This window comes from Euprymna scolopes, chromosome 46 (assembly GCF_053919585.1).
Source record: "Euprymna scolopes isolate OS-2025 chromosome 46, ASM5391958v1, whole genome shotgun sequence".
NCBI lineage: Eukaryota > Metazoa > Mollusca > Cephalopoda > Sepiida > Sepiolidae > Euprymna > Euprymna scolopes.
Window position 1 is genome coordinate 18,272,581 of NC_136527.1, and position 15,083 is coordinate 18,287,663.

Consider the following 15,083-nt stretch of genomic DNA (forward strand, 5'->3'; position numbering starts at 1 on the left):
AAAAATAAATTTTTTAATTTCAACGGTATTTCTCCTGGTTAACGGTGGCCATGTGGATTTGTTCCTTGCTAATGGAGTCAGAGATGGTTTCGTTGCCGGGTTCAAATCTCCCGAGCGGCAGTAATAGTGACACCCTGCACTGATGATTCCCAAAAAGTAAAGCACTTGAAATTTTTTATGACAGTCGCTCCAGACAAGGCATGAAGCCACTTAAAAATTTTTATGGAAATCATTCAAGACAAAGTATGAAGCCACTTGTAATTTTTTTATTTAAATCGCTTCAGACAAGGCAATCCAGTTGATATTTTTTATGGAAATCGTTAAAGAAAAGGCATGAAGCCACTTGAAATTTTTTTATGAAAGTCACTCCAGACAAGGCATGAAGCCACTTAAAAATTTTTATGGAAATCATTCAAGACAAAGCATGAAGCCACTTGTAATTTTTTTATTTAAATCGCTTCAGACAAGGCAATCCATTTGAAATTTTTTATGGAAATCGTTAAAGACAAGGCATGAAGCCACTTGAAATTTTTTATAAAAATCAGCAAGGGAGATAACTAAAAATCACAAACAACTGTGAATAAGAAACATTTTTTAAATAATTACCTAAAAATAAAAATAAGCAAAGGACATAACTAAAAATCATAAACAACAGTGAATAAGAAACATTTTTTAAATAATTTCCTAAAAATAAAAATCAGCAAGGGAGATAACTAAAAATCACAAACAACTGTGAATAATAAACATTTTTTAAATAATTAGCTAAAAATAAAAATCAGCAAGGGAAAAAACTAAAAACACAGATGACTACGAATAAGAAACATTTTTTAAATAATTACCTAAAAAATAAAAATCAGCAAGGGGGATAACTAAAAATCACAGACGACTACGAATAAGAAACATTTTTTTAAAATAATTACCTAAAAAATTAAAATCAGCAAGGGAGATAACTAAAAATCACAAACAACTGTGAATAAGAAACATTTTTTAAATAATTAGCTAAAAATAAAAATCAGCAAGGGAAAAAACTAAAAACACAGATGACTACGAATAAGAAACATTTTTTAAATAATTACCTAAAAATAAAAATCAGCAAGGGAGATAACTAAAAATCACAAACAACTGTGAATAAGAAACATTTTTTAAATAATTAGCTAAAAATAAAAATCAGCAAGGGAAAAAACTAAAAACACAGATGACTACGAATAAGAAACATTTTTTAAATAATTACCTAAAAATAAAAATCAGCAAGGGAGATAACTAAAAACACAGACGATTAGGAATAAGAAACATCTTTTAAATAATTACCTAAAAATAAAAATCAGCAAGGGAGATAACTAAAAATCACAAACAACAGTAAATAAGAAACATTTTTTAAATAATTACCTAAAAATAAAAATTAGCAAGGGAGATAACTAAAAATCATAAACAACAATGAATAAGAAACATTTTTTAAATAATTACCTAAAAATAAAAATCAGCAAGGGAGATAACTAAAAATCATAATCAATAGTGAATAAGAAACATTTTTTAAAAATAATTACCTAAAAATAAAAATCAGCAAGGGAGATAACTAAAAATCACAAACAACAGTGAATAAGAAACATTTTTTAAAAATAATTACCTAAAAATAAAAATCAGCAAGGGAGATAACTAAAAATCATAAACAATAGTGAATAAGAAACATTTTTTTAAAAATAATTACCTAAAAATGAAAATCAGCAAGGGAGATAACTAAAAATCACAAACAACAGTGAATAAGAAACATTTTTTTAAATAATTAGCTAAAAATAAAAATCAGCAAGGGAGATAACTAAAAATCACAAACAACAGTGAATAAGAAACATTTTTTAAAAATAATTACCTAAAAATAAAAATCAGCAAGGGAGATAACTAAAAATCACAAACAACTGTGAATAATAAACATTTTTTAAATAATTAGCTAAAAATAAAAATCAGCAAGGGAAAAAACTAAAAACACAGATGACTACGAATAAGAAACATTTTTTAAATAATTACCTAAAAATAAAAATCAGCAAGGGAGATAACTAAAAACACAGACGATTAGGAATAAGAAACATCTTTTAAATAATTACCTAAAAATAAAAATCAGCAAGGGAGATAACTAAAAATCACAAACAACAGTAAATAAGAAACATTTTTAAAATAATTACCTAATAATAAAAATCAGCAAGGGAGATAACTAAAAATCATAAACAACAATGAATAAGAAACATTTTTTAAATAATTACCTAAAAATAAAAATCAGCAAGGGAGATAACTAAAAATCATAAACAACAGTGAATAAGAAACATTTTTTAAAAATAATTACCTAAAAATAAAAATCAGCAAGGGAGATAACTAAGAATCACAAACAACAGTGAATAAGAAACATTTTTTAAATAATTACCTAAAAATAAAAATCAGCAAGGGAGATAACTAAAAATCATAAACAATAGTGAATAAGAAACATTCTTTAAAAATAATTACCTAAAAATAAAAATCAGCAAGGGAGATAACTAAAAATCACAAACAACTGCGAATAAGAAGCATTTTTAAAAATAATTACCTAATAATAAAAATCAGCAAGGGGGATAACTAAAAATCACAAACAACAGTGAATAAGAAACATTTTTTAAATAATTACCTAAAAATAAAAATCAGCAAGGGAGATAACTAAAAATCATAAACAATAGTGAATAAGAAACATTTTTTAAATAATTACCTAAAAATAAAAATCAGCAAGGGAGATAACTAAAAATCACAAACAACTGCGAATAAGAAGCATTTTTAAAAATAATTACCTAATAATAAAAATCAGCAAGGGAGATAACTAAAAATCACAAACAACTGCGAATAAGAAGCATTTTTAAAAATAATTACCTAATAATAAAAATCAGCAAGGGAGATAACTAAAAATCACAAACAACAGTAAATAAGAAACATTTTTTAAAAATAATTACCTAAAAATAAAAATCAGCAAGGGGGATAACTAAAAATCACAAACAACAGTGAATAAGAAACATTTTTTAAATAATTACCTAAAAATAAAAATTAGCAAGGTAGATAACTAAAAATCACAAACAACTATGAATAAGAAACATTTTTTAAATAATTTCCTAAAAATAAAAATCAGCAAGGGGAGATAACTAAAAAAAAACTAAAATGACTTTATCCCGGGCAATGCTTGACAGGTAGAGTTTGTTATAAGAATAATCTCCTTACAAGGGTGTTATCTTACCTGTGTAATGTCGGATTTATTATAAAATTAATTAAGCTTAAGTTTTAATACCCATCCCCTAACCTCATCCCCACCCCTTGGGCCCTGAACTATGATGTAAAGTAAATAGACATAAGTCTAGTCACTAAAAGTCATGTGACCTAACGTCACTGCATAAAGTAAAACGGCCACAGTCGTGACCTTTGTGCTATTTGTTGCATATTTAATATGTGTTTTTACAAAAATCTGGGAAAATAACAATCTTATAGTTAAATGATTAGAAATTTATAAAGAATTGGAATCGGTAATTGTATCGGAATCGGGAATTTAGAACGGAATCGAGAAATGTATTGGAATCAGGAAAAATATTGGAATCGTTCCATCACTAATATATATATATATATATATATATATATATATATATATATATATATATATATATATATATATATATATATATAAAATAAAATAAAAATTACAATTAAATTTACCAAAATGATCCAAGATGGTAAAATTAAAGTACATTATAAATATTAAAGAATTAATATTTATAAAGTTATTTCAGCCAGATGTAAAAGCTCGATAAAACCAAATAGGAAATAGAGCTTATAATATGAGCAAACAGTTAATGAAATATGCTAAAAAACACTTTGAAAAAGAGTTAAAAACATATTTAATCTGAAAAGGAAACACTAGATAAGTGGATAGTCCTTAATCCGCGGAGTTTCGAAGAAATACTTTCCTTCTCATCAGAGGGTAGGAATTAGCAAAATGCGGGATCGGATTTTGCATGCAAAAGTATTTGATGAAACAACAAGTAAGTCAAAGATCTTACTTGAAAACAAAAAATGTGGAGCAGAGGGAATATGGTGAAGAAAAAGGTGATTACACATGAATGGATAGTCTGGTGGAAAATAAAAAATCCAGTGAGTGCATGCATAATCCGATCCCGCATTTTGCTAATTCCTACCCTCTGATGAGAAGGAAAGCATTTCTTTGAAACTCCGCGGATTAAGGACTATCCACTTATCAAGTGTTTCCTTTTTGGATTAAATATGTTTTTAACTCTTTTTCAAAGTGTTTTTTTAACATATTTTATTAACTTGCAAAGTATTTTTCTCCTATTACCACACACATACACACATGTAAAGTTATAAATTATAAAAATGAAAAAAAAAACCTATGAATTCTTGTAATTCACTCCTTTCAAATCATTGTACATTTATTTTAGCCACATCAAAAAATAAAAACGTATATTTTTTTACACACGAGACGCTTCACAAGTTCAAGAAATTTAAAGATAATTTTAACTGAAGCATATAAACGCATCCAGATTTTAAATGAAACAGTAATCAAAACTGCCTGAAGACGACCGATGAAACTCAGTATAAAGTACTTGCGAAAAACAGCCAAAAGAAAAAACAGATGGACGAAGATGACCATGGAACTTTTTTGCAGCGATTTGACTGAGAAAGAAGAACAATAATTTAAAAAATTGAAAAATTAGAAAAAAAAAAGCTTATTAGGCAAAAACACTTTGTGCTATTTAACAATACTTGTCTGAATATATATATATATATATATATATATATATATATATATATATATATATATATATATATAACAGTGAAAGGTGTGTGTGTGTGTGTGTGTGTGTACATTTCCCTACACAATAACTCTGTCAATTTTTAGTCTACAGACTCGAAATTTGATATACAGCGTACTGAGATTTGGGAAAGTCGATGTGATCGGTTTTTAGCCAGAAATTGGGCGATTAAGGGGTCAAAGTTCAATGATTTGACCTTTGAGAACTCTACCAAACTCCTCCGATAATTTTGGGTCTACACACTTTAAATTTTAGATATAGGTTCCTTGGACATGGATCTAACTTAATAACATGAGTTGAGCCCAAAACAATAAATTTTAAGGGGTCATAAATTTAAAATTGACCGCTTTTCTTTTTGCTCAACATACTTCTCCAAACACCCGGGCAACGCCGAGCTGAAATGCTAGTATATACATACACATACTTACATATATGTATATATACATACATATACATGCATACATACATATAACAAGGTCTAAGTTAAAAAATTGACTGCTTTTTTTTTTTTGCTCAACATACACCTCCAAATACCCGGGCAACGGCGGGCACCCATGCTAGTATATATATATATATATATATATATATATATAAAAGTGAACGTGTCTGTCTGTCTGTCTGTGTGTCTGTCTGTCTGTGTACATTTCCCTACGCAATAACTCTGTCAATTTTTAGTCTATAGACTCGAAATTTGAAATACCGGGTACTGAGATTTGGGAAAATCGATGTGACGGGTGTCAGCCAGAAATTTGGCTGTTAAGGGGTCAAATTTCAACGATTTTACCTTTAAGAACTCTACCAAACTCCTCCGACAATTTTGGGTCTAGACACTTGAAATTTTAGATATAGGTTCCTTGAACCTGGATCTAACTTAATAAAGTGATTTGAGCCCGAAACTATAAATTTTAAGGGGTCATAATAGGGGTCAAAGTTTTAAAAAATTGACTGCTTTTTTTTTGTTTTTTTGCTTTTTTTACACAGCATACACCTCCAAACACCCGAGCAACGCCGGGCACCCCTGCTAGTATATATATATATATTAGTGTTGGGACGATTAATCGGAATCGGAAAAATTGATGCCAAAGCGATTCTTGTAATTGTCTTTTCTTATTTGATTTTGTTCAAAGTAAAATCTTCCATTGCTGGTAATAATGATAAAATAATAAATATTTATTGATTTTAATTAAAGTCAAAATCGATGGATCATCGTCCACAAATGTATTTTGACATTCAGGAAAATATCTGCATATTTAACATGTGTTTTTACGAAAATCGGGGAAAATAACAATCTTATAGTTAAATAATTAGAGAATCGGAATCGGAATCGGTAATTGTATCAGAATTGGGAATTTAGAACGGAATCGAGAATGGTATCGGAATCAGTAAAAATAGTGGAATCGTCCCATCACGAACATATATATATATATAAAGGTGAACGTGTCTGTGTGTGTATCTGTGTGTCTGTGTACATTTCCCTATGCAATAACTCTGTCAATTTTCAGTCTATTGACTCGAAATTTAATATACAGGGTACTGAGATTTAGGAAAATCTTTGTAATCCGTTTTTGGCCAGAAATTTGGCTGTTAAGGAGTCAAAGTTCAACGATTTGACGTTTAAGAACTCTACCAAACTCCTCCAACAATTTGGGGTCTAAGCACTTGAAATTTTAGATATAGGTTCCTTGGACATGGATCTAACTTAATAACTTGATTTGAGCACAAAACAATAAATTTTGAGGGGTCATAATAGGGGTCTAAGTTAAAAAATTGACTGCTTTTGTTTTTTGCTCAACATACACCTCCAAACACCAGGACAACGCCGGGATGAAATGTTAATATATATATATATATATATATATATATATATATATATATATATATATATATATATATTAAGTAATGTGATTGATAATTTAAAATTTAAAAATTAAATTATAATTAAATTAAAAATCCGTTTCATAAGAAGGAACAACAACAAAATCAATTATCTGTACGATCGTTTCGGAAAACAATAAGATAAAAAGCTATAGCAAACATCTAAATGACTATTTTAACCACAGTTCCTGATTTCAAAAAAGATTCATCTGCCTTACTTTTAATGCTAGGTTTATTTATGGTGTCTTTTAAATTCAATAAAAACCTTTCAAAATTTGCTGTTGAGGAGACCTTGCTTATCAAAAAACTATATATAATTATTGTACATAACTTGATGTATACCACAATAAAAAGCATTGTTTTCCGAAACGATCGTACAGATAATTGATTTTGTTGTTGTTCCTTCTTATGAAACGGATTTTTAATTTAATTATAATTTAATTTTTAAATTTTAAATTATCAATCACATTACTTAATATTGAATTAGCTCTAGGACATTTAACTATCGAGCTTATCATATATCTAAATTACAACGAGCACTTTCTATTTCCTGTATTTTAATTAAACTAGTAATTTCACTGTTACATTAAAATACACTCAGCTCTTTAGACTATTGTTCTAATCTCCTTTAAATTATATATATATATATATATATATATATATATATATATATATACATATATATATATATATATATTTAAAAGATCTAATGAGGTTTTTATTCAGTTTTTAGCGATTCTTTCGTATTTAATTGTTTCGCTTACATAAGTGGTGAATGAGTTACCTGCCCTATATATACTAGCAGGCTGCCCAGCACTGCCTGGTCATAAAATATGCCTAAATATGATATTTTGATTAATGCAGATTTCGTTTTTATTTTTATACTAGCGGCGTGTGGAGAGGATGAAAACAACAATAGATGGGGAAATGTGTAAAAAAAAAGAAAATTGGTAGTAGGCAGACAGGCTCGACCTGTAACGCGAAGGAGGAAAAGAAGATTAAAAAAAAACTTACTTTTTAAAATTTATTCTCCATTTTTTAATACACCTTTCTTAAAAAACATTCATACATTTTCTTCTACACTACCAACATAAATAAATAACCCCGAAAATATGTTTTTTTTAAAATTTGCGTTACAAATAAATAATCAACGTGACAATAAAACGTATTGTTTCACTGTGTACGTTTTCAATTGTTTTTCTTTTCGCATTTAAATTATCCAAATAAACAATACTTTCTGCTTTTTTTTACATCGTTTAGTTCCGCAATTCCGCATTGTCTTAATTTGTTTTATTGACCTTATTATTAACATATAAATTAAATAATTGACCCAATGGGTCATGAATGTTTAAAATAAATGAAAAAAGTTACATTTTATTTTCATTTTCTATTTAAAAAGCCATTCTTAACATGGGGAGAGTGTTTTTTTTTTAACTATTCTGTACTTTCAACTAACAATTTACTTTAAAAAAGATATATCACAATTTAAATTTGACTTTAAGTATTATGGTATCTGCTCAGTGCACGTTTATCACTTATAATTCAATGGCTGTAAGTTTTTTTTTTGTTTTTTTTTCAAAAATAATCAATTATAATAAACAGAACGACTCATAGAAATCTATCTATATTCTTTTTTTCATTTTAATATACTTTCATAGAAATGTTTCTGTTATTTAAAAAAAAAGCTATTTTCTTTATGTCACAAGTGTCACGCTCATACATGAATGCCATAGCCAATGTAACATACTGACCCAACGGGTCACGGGTATTGTTAAAATGTTGTTGTTATTAATGGGGAGTATCAACCTCATTATAAAAATATTGAATTTTCGATGCAAGTCAGTTTGCTATCAGTCTCCGTCTCGACACGATTAAACTACTGCTGATAAGGAAAAAACATGGCCGCCAATGAAAACAAAAGGATTACATTGGTTAATAAAGGTCTTAATATTCAGAAAATTACTTGTGTGCCTCAAATTTAAATTATATAATCTATATATATAAAAGCGAAAATGTATGTATGTATGTATGTGTGTTGTTTGTGTGTCTGCTAAAAACTTTTTACAGACACAACAAAAATTCACAAACTCGGTATCATATCGAAGCTCCATCCTTCGTTTCAAAAATATCAAAAAATTGGCCAAAAACGTTAACTTTTTCACCCCGAAATCGACAATTTTCGACAGGGGGAGTCAACAAAAACGGTCCTCTCGACCGATTCTACGCATGTGTCAGATGACGTCATGACCTGATTTACTTTAAATAGTTGAAAAACCGAACAAATTTCGTGTACGTCGCGTTAGGTCAGTTGATTAGCACTTTGGTTCATTATCTAAACGTTTTGGGTTCGAATCGTGGTGTGAGATGTATTTGTTTTCGATTTTTTTTAAATTTAAATATTGAACCAGTGTTATTTAAGCCATTTTTCACGTAACGTCCGTTTTTCTGTTTCTTTTTTGACTTTGCTTATCCACCCCGACCACACACCCAAAAACACCCGGATACCCACCAATTTTTTAAATTTTAATATCGAAACAGGCTTATTTAAGCCATTTTTCATGTGTTCGTTTTTCTGTTTTCATCGTTCGTTTGCCTTAGGTTAGTTTTTTTTGTTTTTTTTCCCACTTAAGTGTTAACGTTGTTTCCTTTTTTTACTTTGCTTATAACAAACAAACCTACATCGTCGTCGTCGTCGTAACGCTCGACAACTTCCAGCTGCGCACCTGTCAATTTGGTTCTGAAATAAATTCCAACATGTTTCATTAACTCATTCTGGCTGGCCGATTTTATTTTCAAACTTCGCCTCAGGGCTTCCGGTTCGATCCTACCCCCCCCCCCCCCGGGTTCTTTTTTATTTAACACCACACACACCTACAAACACCCGGGCAACGCCGGGTACCCTCGCTAGTCTATATATATAAAAGCGAAAATGTATGTATGTTTGTTTGTTTGTGTGTATGTTTGTGTGGTGTTCTAAAAACTTTCGACAGACGCGACGAAAATTCACAAACTCGGTATCATATCGAAGCCCCATCCTTCGCTTGAAAAATATAAAAAATTTGGCCAAAAACGTTAACTTTTTCACCCCAAAATCGACACGGGGGGGGTCAACAAAAATGGATTTCTCGTAACGATGACCGATTCTACGCATGCGTCAGATGACGTCATGTCATCGTGACCTGATTTACTTTAAATAGTTGAAAAACCGAGTAAATTTTATCTACGTCGCTTTAGCGCAGTTGATTAGCGTGTTTGTTCATTATCTAAACATTTGGGTTCGAATCGTCGTGTGAGATGCTTTTTTTTTCCTCGATTTTTTAAATTTAAATATTGAACCCTGTGTTATTTAAGCCATTTTTAACGTAACGTTCATTTTCCTGTTATTTTGTTTTTTTTACTTCGCTTATTCTTAGTGACACCCGGGTATCCACCGATTTTTTAAATTTTAATATCGAAACAGGCTTATTTAAGCCATTTTTCACGTGTTCGTTTTTCTGTTTTCATCGTTCGTTTGCCTTGCGTTAGATTTTTTTTTGTTTTTTTTTATGCTTTGATTACCCCCCCCCCCGCTTAATTAAAACGTTGTTTTCTTTTCTTACTTCGCTTATAACAATGCTTCGTCGTCGTAACGCTCGACGACTTTCAAACATCTTTCACTAACTCATTCTGGCTGGCCGATTTTATTTTCAAACATCGCCTCAAGGCTTCCAGTTCGATCCTCCCCCCCCCCCGGTTTCTTTTTTATTTAACACCACACACACCTACAAACACTCGGGCAACGCCAGGTACCCCTCGCTAGTCTATAAATATAAAAGAGAAAATGTGTGTATGTTTTTATGTGTGATACTCAGTATCATATTGGAGCTCCATCCTTCGCTCCAAAAATATCGAAAAATTGGCCAAAAACGTTAATTTTTTCACCCCGAAATCGACAATTTTCGACAGGGGGGGTCAACAAAAACGGTCCTCTCGTAACGACGACCGGTTCTACACATGCGTCAGATGACATCATGACCTGATTTACTTTAAATAGTTGAAGAACTGACTAAATTTCATGTACGTTGCGTTAACTCAGTTGGTTAGCGTGTTGGTTCGTTATCTAAACGTTTTGGGTTCGAATCGTGGTGTGAGATGCCTTTTCGATTTTCGATTTTTTAAATTTAAATGTTGAACCAGTGTTATTTAAGCCATTTTTCACGTAACGTTCGTTTTTCTGGGGGTTTTTTTGTTACTTTGTACCTACCGATTTTTTAAATTTTAATATCGAAACCATTTATTTAAGCCATTTTTCACGGTTTTTTTTATTTTAACTTCGTTTTTCTGTTTTCTTTTTTGTTTTTTCGATTTTTACATTTAACATCATTCATTTACCTTACATTAGTTTTTTTTGTGTTTTTTTTCTCGATGTTTTGATTACCCCCCCCCCCGCTTAAGTTTGAACGTTTGTTTTTATGTTTTCTTTTTTTTACTTCGCTTATAACAAACAAACCTTGTCATGACCTCATTTGCTGAATAGCTATTGCTTACGTCGTCGTAACGCTCTACGACTTCCGTGCGGGCACCTGTCAATTTGGTTCTTACTTAAATAAATTCAAACATCTTTCAGTAACTCTTCTGGCTAGCCGAACGGTTCATGTTTTTTTCACATTTTATTTTCAAACTCCGCCTCAGGTTTCTTTTTTATTTAACAGCACACACACCTCCAAACACCCAGGTACCTTCGCTAGTCTATATATAAAAGGCAAAACAGCCACACGCGGTTTTGTATGTTCAGCAAAGCCTTTTTCGGGGGGGGGGGCTCTCGACCACGTTAGTATATTTTAGAACTTTTCATGTACTCGCTAGATCATAATATCTACGATTTGCGAAATGCATTTATTTACATTGACTTTTAAAAAATTCCCTCCATTCCGTATTTTCGCCTATTTGTTGGTCTTTTTCATATAAATAAAGCGAACCTAATCGGAGCGAAGGTACTGTGCCTTGCCTTTCGTGCCAGGACCTCTTGAAACCAATTAGTTTGGATCAATATTGGAGAAACTCTTCATATCAGACAATTGCTATTCAATTCTTATTCAATTTTTCAGGGGGAATGACCTCGTGGGGGAGCAAATAAATACCACGAGAGAAAGTAGAAAGCTTGACTGGCCTCAGGCCAGGTTCAAAAGCCACTTTCATTTCTATGACGACTCCTGTGATTCTCAACTTAATTATCATTGATTGACGTCGCTAAATTGAAACACTTTTCAATTCCTGTGGCGCCATAGCGTAGCGGTAAGAGTACAGGTTTTCTTTCAGTTTCTTTTCCACCTTTTTTTTTTTTTACAAGGGTGTCACCACTTATCAAGGCCCAGAGGCCACTCGAGGATAAGGGTTAATAGGTATACATTAGTCATTGTGATTTTAGCATAGTAAACAGTGGGAATTTTGAAACTTGGATTACTTAGGGGGACGATTCAATTAGAACTTGTTCACATTGGACTTTTTCTTTTTTTTTTTTTCATTATCAAGGCCAAGAGGCCACTCAAGGATAAGGGTTAAAGAGTGTACAGTAGAAATTGGACAATATAATAGTCATTAGTAATGAAAATTTGTTAAATTTGATAACTTATATGGAACGGCTCATCAAGAACTTGTTTACGTTAGACTTGAAGACAACCATATTGTAGTCAGCCGGAAAGCAGGAAAACGGAAGACAATTCCACAGGCGTGCAGTTCTAATAAAAAAGCTTTGTTCATGGAATCTACGTTTAGGTTTAGGCACAGATAAAGAGTGGGGGGAATTATTGATAGTGTTTACAGCTAGACGAGTGTTTCTTGTGAAAGTTTGGCGAGGGGGGACCATAGATTGAAGCTCAGTCGAACACTTTCCATGAAAATAACGATACATCAGAGACAAACTCGCAACATCTCTTCTGTCACGGGTTCGAGCATGCCTGCCTACGTTTTTTTTTTTTTTTTTCTCAACACACGCCTCCAAACACCCCGGGCAATGCCGGGAACCCCCGCTAGTATAATAGATAGTATTTGAGGTTGGTAGAAGATATAAATTTTCGGTACTTGTACAGTTTAATCAAGACATTAAAAAATGAAAATATCGAAAAAAAAGTTTAAATTGTATGTGTCCGTTATAGAACGAAGTTCTCCAAAAAAAATTTTCACTTAATTTCATCAAGTAGTTTTTTTTTTACAGCGAAAAACACGTTTTTATGAGAGCGCGTTGAAGGCGGCCATCTCGGATTTTAAAAAAATTGTTTGAATTTTAGAAATGCCAAAGGGAGATAACTCCAGTTAAAGCGCTGACACCCCTTCCCATCTTTAATACTAGCTTTTCTTTCTAAAAATCGAACATTTTGCTCGGTATCATAACAAATTGTTTTTTCGCTGTAAAAAAAACAAAAAAAACTACTTGATGAAATTAAGTGGAATTTTTTTTTTTGGAGAAGTTCGTTCCATAATGGATATATACAATTTAAACTTTTTTTTTCGATATTTTCATTTTTTAATGTCTTGACTAAACTGTAAAAAGTACCAAATAATTCTCTTCCGTTTGCCTGTTTCCCATCTGACTACAACTTGGACGTCTTCAAGTCCAACATAAACAAATTCCTGATTAACCGCCCCCCCCCCCTTAAGTAAGACGCTTTATCAAATCTCCAATACCAACTATTACTATGATATTATCCCATTGATTATTGTACACAAAATAACCCGGGTTTGTATTATTGTACACATAGATTCGAAAAAGTTGTCAAAAAACAAATATATAACAAATAAATGTTATCAAAGGCAAGATAAGTTACTTTTCTACCAAACTGGATATATTTTTCGTGTTTTTATTCAATGTAACATGCTTATTCAGCTCGAAAAGCATACAGTGTTTACCGATGTATTGGAAAATTCAAGATGGCACCCGACTCTCTCTTTAACACGGTAAGTTCAGGAAAAGATGTTATAAATAATAAACTAGACAAAATACTGTTAGAAATTCGCTCAATATATGTTACCGTTGCGTTACATAAGTTGACATATATTCGGTAGTTTTTTAATAGTATTTTGTCTAGTTTATTATTTATTACACCTTTTCCCGAACTTATCATGTTAAAGAGAGTGTCGGCGCCATTTTGAATTTTCCAATACATCGGTAAACACTGTATGTTTTTCGAGCTGAATAAACATGTTACATTGAATAAAAACACAAAAAATGTATCTAGTTTGGTAGAAAAGTAACTTATCTTGCCTTTGATAACATTTATTTGTTATATATTTGTTTTTTGACAACTTTTTCGAATCTTTGTGTACAGTAATACAAACCCAATAACCCTTATCTCCGAGTGGCTTACGGGCCTTGATAAGTGGTGATTCCCATGTACAAAAAAAAAAATTATAAAGTTAGATATGTGTGCGTATATAATTTTTTTGTTATTATTACCTACTGTTGTAATTTTTGCGTCTGGTAACAAAAATTGAAGAAACACAGACGAATTGTTTAAAATGGATTTATTTCAAGGAATAATGCGAGGAATTACTGCTTTGTTGTGTCTGTTTTTTTAAAAGCCCTTCTTCCACTGCCTTTAAACCCACGTGCGTATGAGTAAATAAAGAAATAAAAAACTGCAATGGCGGCCAATAATTAGCTTAACCTTCATCGACATTTACCCGACCACAATATTACATGGCCTTACACGAATGCACTATTTATTAATTAAATATTTTTTTTTAAATTTAATTTTAATTGTATTCTTTGTGGATCCAGAATTGGGACATGCTACTAAATAGACAAGTATGATCCTTTGAAATTATTACACTACAGATAGAAGTGTTTCGTGTTTACGCAATTTTTAGTGTAGGAGATGCGAATTGTTGTCAGTTGAAAGATTCAAACCAAGTTGCAAAGTCACGTTGAATTCTGCAGCGCTAAAGTCACGTTGAATTCTGCAGCGCTAAAGTCTACCCATACCCTACTATTAATAAGCTTAGTCATGCGATATGCATACATATAATATATATATATATATATATATATATATATATATATATATATATATATATATATATATATATATATATATATATATATATATATAAACTGGTTTCCCCACCAGACTTGTTTGGTGAGGAGGGCGGCTAGTCTCCCTGAAGAATTAAAAACAAGACCTTCCAAAGGGCAAATGAACTCTTTTTCTGGGTCAACGGCCACCTAGCACCTGTATATTTGTGTGTGTGTATATGTGTATTGGGGTGGAGAGGGCTCCCGTAAGCCGTGGTGAAGGCAACCTTTCTAGGAGAAACAAATCTCTGATTTAAAAAAACCATAAAGCGGAAGACCATTACCCACATTAAGCTGGTCTGCAGTTTAATTTGTTGCTGGCTATCTTGCTT